Raw genomic sequence first — 11,013 nt, 5'->3', positions numbered from 1 at the left:
GCCACCTTTCCCAGGAAATACAGCTCCAGTTACAGTTGTATTGAAAAGAGGCCAAAGAGGCCAGAGCAGAGCACTTATAGACACATTTCCTCGTCATACATGGAATGCTGAATTATTGCTGCCATGCAGTGCTTGGGTTTAGAACTGAATTTGCAAGGGGAAGCTGACTGCAGCAGGACCAAAGGGCATGGAGACAGAGTCCTGCAGACTTTTACCATTCCAAACCTTTCTGTCCCACACATACAGTGCACTTTAGCTGCTTGTGGGTTATTGTCTCTTTTCCAAAGCCCACAGGCTGCCTCGCCCTTCATCTTCCTGAATTCTTTACCATTTTCTGGCAGCCATCTGCTGTGTCTCAGTCGGAAATGTCTGCTCCTCTGTCTTAATTTAAAAAAAAAAAAACAAACCCACAGCATTTTCTTCCAGTTCTTTTGGAGAGCAGTGCACACCCTGGGCTGCTGCTCACAGTGAGCTGTATCTTTGTCTCCATAGCTGTAACTTTGTGCAGAGAGAAAATGGGCAGATGTAAGATCAGCTTGCAGAGTAAAAAGTGGATGAGCCTCCAAACAATCTTGTATTCAAACCCAAATTGATTGCTGAACTTTCAGCTCAATTTTAATTTCCCTTGATGCCTCATTTTTAAAATAAATATGCAGGGCTTTTTTTTCCATTGGTATTATCCAGCCTCCTATTGCAGCTGTTGCCAGGATGTTCCAAGCAGCCACACGGGGTGGATGTGAGAGGTCTCAATATCTGCAGATTGGTTACAACAACAATCTCTCTTGTCCCTCAGTTCAAACAATTTAAAATGTCATGTCAGGAATGGAAAGATATTAATCACTGCACAGCTAGAGAGAGTTCCTAGGAAAAAGACCAAAACTGTGGATCCAGAAGCCTGTTGAATGAGATGAGGGGAACCTTTGCCTTGGAAACTCGATTCGGCAGATGTGAAATCCTGAAGGTTCTGAGTCCAGGTCCATGGAGCTCAGCTTCTCTCCTGTTTCAAAGAGAAACACCATGTTATATGTAGGAGCACTGGCATATGAAGGGTAATATTCAGTTCTTTTGAGATAATTGAAATGTAAAACTAAGCAAAATAGTTTATTTTCATTGTGACATAAGTAACATTTTGTTTAAGCAGCATTTAATGATTATAACAGCAGGGACCAATGATTTTCTTTCATAATTAGCCCTATTAGACTGAAGACATGCACATGGTTGACCTTGAAACAAGAATCAATATATTTCTTTCTTTTGTATATGTTTTCCCTTTTTCATTTCTTTAATCATTTAACATACTCTTTGATCAATATCTAATGTGATGTAATATCTAAGAAAGGATTGAATGCAGATGTTTAACGTAAGTTGCATGTTCTTTCACTGTTCTGATGTATCAAATTACCAAACCTTGTAAGAGTGAACAAATGTTTATTCAAGTGTAATGCAGATTCATTATGGTGATGTTAGATTATGTTCTGAGGTAATGATTACATGGTCCATTGAGATGTGTTTATTCTCGATTTTTTTAGCTGACCTATTGTATGATTTTAGGCAAGTTATACCCATACTCCCTGCCAGTCATTTTCTTACCATGTTTATCCTGTCTTGTTTACGTAAATAGTAAGATATTTACAAAAGAGTGAGTCATTGACTGTATTTAATAGGATTTACCACAATATGTTCTGGTCTTGTTTGAATCTGCTTCACATTAAATAATTACTTATAATCAAGGCTTTTAATCCACTGCAGTCACCAATGGCACATTTTCTTTAGGGAATCTGTACATTAATCCTCTCTTATACTGATATTGTTGTAATGATATTAAAGTTGTAAGAGGTTGAACTGCAAAATTCAAATCTAGTAATTTAATAGCCTCAGAAAGCTTTGAGAATTATTCAGTTTAGTAAAAAATCAGAGTAATGGAAATATCAGTTTGTGTGGTAACCCTGGTCACCAGTAGCTCAGGTTGTCCTTCACTTCTCCCTTCAGTTTGAGGGCAGAAGTTTTAAGAACTTGCCCACCCTTTTGTTTCCATAAGACTGACATTCTTTTTTGAAGATTATTTCCCTTTTTCTCCTGCTTGCATTATTTAGTTAAACATAGGAGAGTATCAGCTTCATGAGAAGCTTCAAGTTTTTATTATATCATAGGAATGGCTGAGCTAAAATTGCAATTAAGACTGAAGCCAGATGGAACACCATCAGTAAGACGGGGGTAATGTTGGAATAGGGAAATTTCTTAAGAAACTCAGAAATTAATAAAACAATTCTTTGTCTTATAAACTTGAATAACCTCGGAAAAAACCAGCATTTTAGAAATACTTAGACTGATCATAAAAACATTTGCTTTTCTTTCTTCTCCATGCTTTTCTCCTCTTCTCCATGACAGGTACTAGTTAAAATAAAAGGTCAGCTGGAGAAAGAGTACAGCAGATTTCTTGAAGACACTAAAAAAAAAACAACTGCTTTTCCCTTGTCCCTAAAAACCAGAATTGCTCATAATTTGATACATACATGTTCAGTAGCAAATAATGTTTGAATAATCACTTAGAGTGAAGGGGTGAAGAAGTCATGGAAGTGGTATTTGAAACTCTCTAGGAAGAGATTCCTTTTCCTTGTGGACAAAGATTTTTCTAAATTTGTTTACCAATTGTGTTCCAGCTGCATTTCCCCTTTTGCTCTTGATATAACTTATTTCATAATCAGCACAATTTACAGTCAGAGCTATGTCTTGAGAGATCCTACATACATTTTAGCTCTCTGTATGTATATGAGAAACCCCCTGATTACCATAATGATAAATTAACTACTGACATGAAAAGTATGATGTTTCTATAGAATATTTCAAGTATATTTCTAAGAGATTATACAATTCAGAAGCAAATTTGACTCCTGTTAAAATATTTAACTTTTAGAATCAAAGTAGTTGGTGTCTGTTCCTTAGTTTGTGCATCTGTATTTGTGTGTACACAGCCACAGGGAAGGCAGGTTTTACAAAGGGAAGGTATAGAGATGAAAAACTGATTAGTTTTAAGAATCTCCCCCAGAATCACGCACATTGGTACATGCATATTGTACAGAACGTGTACTTCTTGCAAAACCTGCCAGGCGCAGAATGAAATCCCTTTTATGAGGACAGCTGGAGAGTTATGCAACTTCAGGAGGATTATGCAGATGTGTATACGCTGTGAAGTTGCCTGATGGATTACGAGCCTGTGTAGGTTTGATTTAAAAAGAAAAACTACTTAATTCTCTTCTGTTGTGAATGGAATGTTTCCAAAGGGCCAGGAGGCTGGAATCTTCAGAACTGGGATAGGCTGACAAATGCACAGTTCTATACTGGTGTCTTCAGTTTGACCAGCGATGAGAATTGACCAAGTTTAAGCAGGGCCCGTGTTACTCTGTACTCCCTACAATGGAAATTATGTTATCAGTCTGTACAGAACATGCCCAAAGCTCAGTGTAGACAGACTGGTTGTAAATTAGCCCTATTGAAACCCTTTTGTAATGTACCACCTAATGAAGATGGGCATTTCACAGTTTTATTGAACTGTAAAACATTAAGTAGACATGTTCTATCAAGAATTGCATCGGTTGTAATTAGGAGGCAGATGTAATTTTACCTACTGTTTCACTGGAAGAGTTTGATCTTGTTTGTACTCGGGCATTGCCCCGGCAGAACTGAGTGCCACAATCTTCAACATTTGCAAACAGGAATGCTGGAAGCAAATATGCAAAGGGAAAGGCACAGCTAATTCTGGTGGCTGAGGGCTCTGTCCACTCAACCACAACATGCCTTCGAGCTGGAGAAAGCTGCAGGGAGTCCTGCAGGTCCATCATGCTGTTTCCACAAATGCTTTGGAGAAATGAAAAGCCTTACACTCATGAACACAGATCAGCAACTAGAGTTGTTTCTGCTTTTAAAGAACTCATCTTTGACATAGACAAGAGACACGGACCCCTTTTGAAGTTCAGCAATCCAAGTACAGCAGTGCCTAAAGAAGACAGAATCCAGAAGTTATTTCAGGTGGAAATAGTTGTCATGGAATGCAAAGCACATGCACTTTGATCATTGATGCAGTATCCCTTATGTAGTATCACATCATTATTGTGAGCATAAAACCAGACCGATAAAATACTCCACTGCAGTTGGTTACCTATTCTGAAACTCAGGCAGCCCAAAACCAGACTGCCCCATGATACCTGAGGGAATAAATTGTAGGGCATCACATTTAGTAGATATGCTTCATGTTTTTCACCTGCTTCTGTGTTTAGGGGTTCTTTGCTGTCTGAATATGAAAAGCACCTTAAATAATTGCCCAAAACTACAAGTTAGAGGCAGGGATGCTGTAAGCACAGCAGGCTGAAATGATTCTAAACCACGTTGTCAGTAGGTGATCCTGATTGTATTAACATCCATTTCACATGAGGGTCACAGCTCTTAGTTCAGTGAATTTACTCTTGATTTATATGTCTATAAAGGACGGGAACAATCATAAGATACTCCCTGTGATATCCTGAAATCAATACAAAGGACCAAAGAACAAGGAAGGCTGCTAACAAGCTTTCGGGTCATGGACTGAGCGCTGCAGTCTACCTGTCAACCATTGGTTGAAAGTGGAACAAAGCCAGTTATAAATTTGCTAAACATAAGATATCCATTTGAAAGTGATTTTATTACATTTATGAAATGAAGAAGGTCATTAGAAACATCAAGATTTTCCCATTGTTGCCTTGGGGCACTGAAATGCCTAATGTGTGATTTGCACTTATTGCACCAAGCCAGCTCTCTGCAGCTTTGAATTTTCAGGTGAAAATTATTTCTGATTATGCTTTCTGAATGTGTTTCCTTAAATTTCCATTTCTGCGAGCTTGCTCTATTATTGCCACTAAACTGAACTTTCTGAAGCAATAATTCTGCTTGTGTAACATAGAGCAGGCTTACCCAAGTTAAAGCTCTTCATATTAGGCTAGACCCTGACATGTCATTTGAAGAATAAGCTGAAGAACAGCCAGAAACATTTGGTTGTTTTACTGCATGTTTCAATAACAGCCCTGGGCTTACTAGAGATTTTCCATGCTATTTTCCTTTGATGTTAGTGTGACACAATTTATAGTTCACTCTTAGGAGTGCCAGCTCACACTCAAGTAAGTCCTGTTCAGGGATTAAACAGAAGACAGGGATGGGATTCAATTCCAGCATGATGAAGGTGAATAGAAATTGTTCTATTCTTAGTCCTTTTCTCAAATTTTTCTTAGTGACAAATGATGCAAGTGGCTTGCTTTTAAATGTTCCTAACGAATTCCTGCCCTCATTTCCTCATGTGAATGAATGAAGGATTAGGTAGAGCTTCCATGTGCAGTGCCACATCATTTGGCAGGCTTGGAGAGTGGAGCTAGAGGAAGTGCAAAATTCACAATCTTAACATAACTCTCTTTTTTTAAGGTAGAAAATGCACATTCCCAAAATCTTCCCATTTCCCAACAGCCTGAGAACTGTCTTCCTTTATCCTTCAGGCACTGTGACTATGACCTTCCCCCTGAGTTGGCAGTTCTCACTGAGTCAGATTCCATGAACCTTCTGAGCTTGTTTGACTTGAGGCTGCAGATATTCCATATTGGATAAGATCCCAGTAATCTGCTGTGCTTTTCCTTCTGTGTTACTTATATACTGAAACAGCAGCTACAGAAAGTCTATAATTTCTGTGACTGATGAAAAACCTCTTAAAATATAGGGTCCTGGGTGGTAGTAAGTTTTCCTTACCCTAATTTGTAAGGCCTTCTCTGATGAAGTGTGGTGGAGCATATGAATTCAGTATTTCTGCCACTGCTTAAAGCTTAAACTCATCTCTGAAGATGCAATTATTTACGGTTTTCTCCCTTTCAGCTTTATGGCTCCCAGCAAGCATGATTAAGGGGGGGGGAAAAAAAAAAGGGTAAGTTGCAAACGCGCAGCATCTCTCGAGGAGATGGAGTAGGCGGTGAGAAGGGAATTAGCCTAAGACTTCTGTTGTTAAAGGATAAAATTATTCAGATAAACTGTTTGTAAATGTAAAGAATAAATACTATTTGAAAAGTGTGCCTACGAGTAATAGATAAGAACTACAGAGGTGATTTTTTAAAATATTATCCAAACTGTTAGGATTTTGGGATGGAAATCCTTATTTTTCTACTTGTTTCACTAAACTGCTATATTGAATTTTGTACTTAGGGAGGTCACTTTCTTCACTGTCTTACTAACTCAACAGACCTCAGTCTCAGCTGGGCCTTCTAGGCATTACTTCAATACAAATATACAAATAATGATTCTGAAACTGGAAAATGTCCCAGTTTATTTTAAATGGGTATTTGTTTTTAGTGAATATATAAATGACTAAGATGTCCTATTATCAGAGTTGCAGCTGTGAAGCAGGCAACTGGAAAGTAAAATTTGTTTTATTTGAAGAGAGAATTGAATTTGAAGTTCTTGATAAGTCTTAATTTTCAAATTTTCTCTGTCTTAGGAACAATCTTGTGTTTTGGTTGTACTTGGATTTATTAAAAAATATTTCAGGGGCATTTGATACTATTTATTAGGAATACTTTTGCTTTGTTTCTTAATATGTGCTCTTTATGTGTATCTTTATTCACTAAAACAATGCTTAAACTGAACAAGTGACCGATTAATATAAGCAGTGGGTGAATCAGTGAGAATGAGTGGTGTGGTTTTTCTGGAGAGTGAAGAAATCTGCATGGCTGAAATGCTTCTAAAGTGATTTCTTTCTAGCAGAAAAATTTGTAAGTATGGTTGGTTGAAACTGCTCCATCGAAATTGTTTCTCAACAATAAGTTAGTATGTTGACTAGAAACATGATTTTCCTGCAACTCCTGGAACATGTTCATCCTTCTCTTTTTAAAAAGTGATTGTGCACAAAGCCAATATATTTAGACCAAACTTGCTAAATGTTTTTCAGGGAAAATTATCTATGGATTTGCATATATATATATATATATATACATATATATAAATGTGTGTGTGTGTGTATATGCAGAAATTATTATATATTACATATCATATATAAGTTTGCACTGGGAAAAAATCCCAAAGCCTTTTTTGGGGACCTAAACTTCCTTTATATGTAAAGCTGACAAAGGAAGTGACAGATCTGAGGGCCATCAAACTTTATTATATTTCCAAGATCTTCCACAAATTTGAACTTAGTGAATTGTCCCCATTTGTGTCATAATAAGATATTAAATAAGGCCTGTCTTTCTGTAAGGTTGGAAGCATGTTGATAGGCAGGATAGGAATGCTTCATTGCCACTGCCTGTGTACTTGATGTTTTTGAGATTTCTGACCTAGGAGTGTTATTTTGGCATCAGATTGACACGAACAATACAGAGAAGGGTAGAACAATATTGAAAAAGTGTTTGGTTCATTCAGTGCCTTTATTTTCTCCCCTCAAAATAGGTGTCTCTTATACTGGAAAGGAACTGGTTAGTAGCAAATGAGAATTCTTCAAGAGGGAAATCAAATGTCCCAGTACTAATTAGTTGAAATTAGGATCATTCAAATATTTATATAGAGAAGGCAAGTATTCCGGGAACATGCTGGGATAGATCACATGGCTGGAATATTAATAGTCAGGCAAAAAATCTGAACAGAAAGAATCAAGGTGAAAGCATAGGGGAGGGTTGTATTATTTATCAAAAGACAACTAGCTGGTAAATACAGATGATTAGTGGAAGAAGTGGTAACAATGAAATTTTGCATTTTCTCTGTCAGCATAATACATAAAGGGGAATTGAGATGGAACATCTACCATGGGCCATAAAATCAGGACAAAGTGACTGAACCAAATAGTGAAGATGCTGAAGGAAACTTGGATCCATCCCTGCAGTTCTGTTACTTCCTTGCCTGGATCTGAGTGCAAACTTGTGTGTGGGGGCAGTTGAGGTGCAAGGCTGAGGTCAGGCAGCAGCTCTGGCCCAGCACAGAAGGAATTTGAGCCTGTGTTATCAATGAACACAGGCCTGAGAAGGTGCCCACAGCTGGTCCCTGTGTGAGCAGCCTCTTACAGGTCAATCTCTTGGCCTGAGAGAATTGCAGGCAGCAGGACCTTTGTACTGTCCCAGGCTGCAGGTGTCCCAGCAGTGACACATGGAGCAGGGCTGGGAGGAATTGCTGCTCTCTTCTGTCGTGGAAGAATGGACACTTGAATCTTCAAGTCCCACTGTCCAACAGTGACAGGATTCAGAATGCAAAACTGCCCAGGTTTTTCTAAGTAAAGCCCCTGAAATTCTGGGGTATGTCCCATGCTGCTCCTGGCTCAGCAGAGTCACCAAGTCTCCTGAGGAGCCTGGACACACCAAGCATGCCTGGGAAGGGCTTAGGAGCTACTTCTCAGAAAGCTCAGGATGAACAGGCAGAGGGGATGCTCTGCTTTTATACCTTCAGTCAGTAGCTTTCTGTTAAATCAGGATTTTATTAGTTAAAGATGTTAATATCTTCTGTCATATTACCTGATTTCTTACTCCAAGAATCCAAGGGACTGACCTGGGTATTACTACTTTAATTTGGTTCATTTTCACTTCCCTTATCTTAGAATATTTCTGTGGCACTTTCTTAAAAAAGAAGTGGAAGTGAAATTATTAGCAAGAGCTGAATAATTTGATAATTTATTAATAGTTCCATTGGTCTATTTTTTGTGTGATAGATTGTTTTGTTACCCTACTAAAATAAAAGGGGGGAAGGTAGGACTGTTCCAATTTTAATTACTGCTCTTTAGCTTGCACTGTTTCAAAATCAGCATTAAATACCTCCTTTTTTCCTAGGTAGTACATCATAGTGCCACATAATGGCAAAAGGGTTCAAACAATATGAAGCCTGGAAATGTCAAGTGTGAAGGAAATGAACTGGCACACTGTTTTAATTTTTCTTCCTTTTTATTAAGCTTTATAACATTGCATAGCCACAAAGTGTGCATTGCAGTCAAGGGTGAGAGCAAAGACAATCATCTGCGTGAGAAACACAGGCAAAATGCAGTCCTTGTGCAGACAGGTACCATCCTCCCCATCAGGAGGTCAGGAATGACAATTCCCCTTTTGGGGAACCTCTCACCTGAGGGCTTGGACTGCTTTGAGCCATAAGCAGACTCAAAGTTACCTGCTTAGGTGTGGGTGTGCCCTTTGCAGAAGGCACAGTGCTGCAGTCCAGCATCTCCCCTCACAGCCCCGCTAATAAAAGGAAAAGAGTGATTTTCCCTTGAAAACAGCAAGACATCTTAGAAGTTCCAGACACAGTATATTTCTCATTGCAATGTGCAGTTATATGTGTTTAAAACACCTTCAGAGCAGTACTGGTGATTAGGCTTAGGATCTATTCATTTTCCTAAGCAAAATTAAATGTTGTGAGAACATCTCCAAGGGAAGGTCTGGCTGCAGTTCATGCAGATACACCCTAGCTGGAACAGGAACAGATAGCACAAATTTGGTGCGGATTAGAAAATCTGTAAATCCAATAAATACTCCACAGTCTGTGCTGGGCCCCGTATCAGTTCAGTTACAGGGCTTTTCATACCTCTGCTGGCTAGTTTGAAACTAATTCAGGTATTTCAGCTGCTAGAACACCTTTCCATCAGTGTGGGCACTCATTCAGGACACACAGAGCATCATTTTCTCCTTTCTGTATGCCTGTATCCAGTGAAGGCAAACATCTGTGTGACTGTAGTCATGGCTGGCAGAGCACAGCCATGCTCTCAGATTGAGCTATCCAAGCACAGTTGCAGTATCTAGTCCTTCTCCATTCCAGTAAAATAAATATGGTGTAACTTCATTAGCACCAATCAATTTAGAGGGTTGTGGACTATAATTAATGCAGCAGTCCATACATTCCACACTGATTTTTTTTTTTTCTGTTGATTCTAAAATGTATAGAAGCCGTGGAGACAGCCATGACAATGTCCCACTAAGGAAACCCAGACTACAACCTCATCTGTCTGTGACAAGAATCCCAATTTAGGAAATGGAGAATTAGTTTTGAGGAGAATATTTCCCTGAATTTCTCTGCTACAGTGGTGTAATGGCAGCAATGTAAGGACTCTTCTTGGATTTCACTCCTCCGGGCTCTGTGATGGTTGGCATGCTTTGGGCACCTCCTTAGGGTCAAACATGCACCCATTTTTCCTGTGGAAGGACAACAGGCCCATTGCTGTGCCATGTGGCACATCCTCAGTTGGTCTAAATCTCACTAAGAACCCACTGCAGAAAATCTTGGCTCTGCTGGAGTCAATAGCAAAACTCTCTCTGGCTTCAGTGGGGATCAGGATTTATTCCAGTGAGTGCAGTGGAAGCACAGTTTTTACCACCTGCAGATCTGGCTCTGTTGTTTGACACTGGTTCTCAGTTCGGTTTTTTTTAAATTTTAAAGGAAGTTGTAAAACAGTCCCCCCAAGCCCTGGAGCCCATGGAGCTTTTGTCTCCGTGTGATAAGGTAACAACATGTGCATACAGAACTTGGTTTCTCTGTAGAAATAAACTGCAGGAAGGCAGTTACTGATTCTTTTTGTTTACATCATTACTCTGCAGTACAGCTGTTATCCATATTAAAGCATATTTTTTAACCTCCAGTATTTTTGAGAGTAAAAAATCCGTCTTAATTAGTAGAACTAATGGCTGGGTTGTTTTGTATTTGTATAATCTACTCTGTCACTTTTAGTTTTTTTTTTGGATGAATCATATACAAATAAGAACTTTGATTTCAAATGTAGAGGGCCAGCCCCTCTCCCTTTCAAGTTTATGTGCAGAAGTTATTTCAATTTGAGCAGGATTGGATGGATGAAACATAAAAAAAGCCACATCATCATCTTAAAATACAAGTCCAATAAAAATGAAGTTGGAACTTTACCAGCTGTGTACTGATGAAAGCATATAAGATTTTAAGTACGAGTTTTAAGTACGAGAAGCTGCTCAATATGGACCCAAACCCAAACCAAAAAAAAAAAAAAAAAAAAAAAAAAAAACCAACAAAAAAAAA

This window comes from Pyrgilauda ruficollis, unplaced genomic scaffold (genome assembly GCF_017590135.1).
Source record: "Pyrgilauda ruficollis isolate IOZ18807 unplaced genomic scaffold, ASM1759013v1 scaffold57, whole genome shotgun sequence".
NCBI lineage: Eukaryota > Metazoa > Chordata > Aves > Passeriformes > Passeridae > Pyrgilauda > Pyrgilauda ruficollis.
This window is presented reverse-complemented; position numbering follows the sequence as displayed.